This window comes from Arachis hypogaea, chromosome 3 (assembly GCF_003086295.3).
Source record: "Arachis hypogaea cultivar Tifrunner chromosome 3, arahy.Tifrunner.gnm2.J5K5, whole genome shotgun sequence".
Taxonomy (NCBI): Eukaryota; Viridiplantae; Streptophyta; class Magnoliopsida; order Fabales; family Fabaceae; genus Arachis; species Arachis hypogaea.
In genome coordinates this window covers 103127905-103129217 of record NC_092038.1, presented here as the reverse complement: position 1 = coordinate 103129217, position 1313 = coordinate 103127905, and the positions used below count along the sequence as shown (strand labels likewise).

The 1313-nt window shown below is 42.3% G+C and overlaps 1 non-coding gene across 1 annotated transcript; it reads right to left on the bottom strand.

Annotated features, from left to right (window-relative positions):
* Positions 1 to 371: 371 nt before the first annotated feature.
* On the bottom strand, positions 372 to 479 carry LOC112793481 (small nucleolar RNA R71). Its single transcript, XR_003198169.1, has one exon. It is a non-coding gene; the product is annotated as a small nucleolar RNA R71 (small nucleolar RNA).
* Positions 480 to 1313: the final 834 nt, after the last annotated feature.

The window sequence follows — 1313 nt, the reverse complement described above, 5'->3', positions numbered from 1 at the left end:
CAAGGAAGATGCTTGGTGACTTTACTGCACCTACTCCCGATTTCTATGGGAGAAGCATCTCTATCCCTGCCATTGGAGCAAACAACTTTGAGCTTAAGCCTCAATTAGTTTCTCTAATGCAACAGAATTGCAAGTTCCATGGACTTCCACTGGAAGATCCTCATCAGTTTTTAGCTGAGTTCTTGCAAATCTGTGACACAGTCAAGACTAATGGGGTTGACCCTGAGGTCTACAGACTGATGCTATTCCCTTTTGCTGTAAGAGACAGAGCTAGAACATGGTTGGACTCTCAACCTAAAGAAAGCCTGGACTCTTGGGAAAAGCTAGTCAATGCCTTCTTGGCAAAGTTCTTTCCACCTCAAAAATTGAGTAAGCTTAGAGTGGAAGTCCAAACCTTCAGACAGAAGGAAGGAGAATCCCTCTATGAAGCTTGGGAAAGATACAAACAATTGATCAGAAAGTGTCCCACTGATATGCTTTCTGAATGGAGCATCATATGTATTTTCTATGATGGTCCCTCTGAACTGTCCAAGATGTCCTTGGATAGCTCTTCTGGAGGATCTCTTCATCTGAAGAAGACGCCTACTGAAGCTCAAGAACTGATTGAAATGGTTGCAAATAACCAATTCATGTACACTTCTGAAAGAAATCCTGTGAACAATGGGACTAGTCAGAAGAAAGGAGTTCTTGAGATTGACACTCTGAATGCCATATTGGCTCAGAATAAAATATTGACTCAACAAGTCAATATGATTTCTCAAAGTCTGTCTGGGATGCAAAATGCACCAAGCAGTACTAAGGAAGCTTCATCTGAGGAAGAAGCTTATGATCCTGAGAACCCTTCAATAGAAGAGGTGAATTACATGGGAGAACCCTATGGAAACGCCTACAATCCTTCATGGAGGAATCATCCAAATCTTTCATGGAAGGATCAACAGAGACCCCAATAAGGTTTCAATAACAATAATGGTGGAAGAAACAGGTTTAGCAATAGCAAGCCTTTTCCATCATCTTCTCAGCAACAGACAGAGAGTTCCAAGTAGAATAATTCTGACTTGGCAACCATGGTCTCTGATCTAATCAAAACCACTCAAAGTTTCATGACTGAAACTAGATCTTCCATTAGGAATCTGGAAGGACAAGTGGGTCAGCTGAGCAAGAAAATTACTGAACTCCCTCCAAGTACTTTTCCAAGCAATACAGAAGAAAATCCAAAAGGAGAGTGCAAAGCCATTAACATGGCCGAATTCTGGGAGGAAGAAGAGGCAGTGAACGCCACTGAGGAAGACCTCACTGGACGTCCACTGACCTCC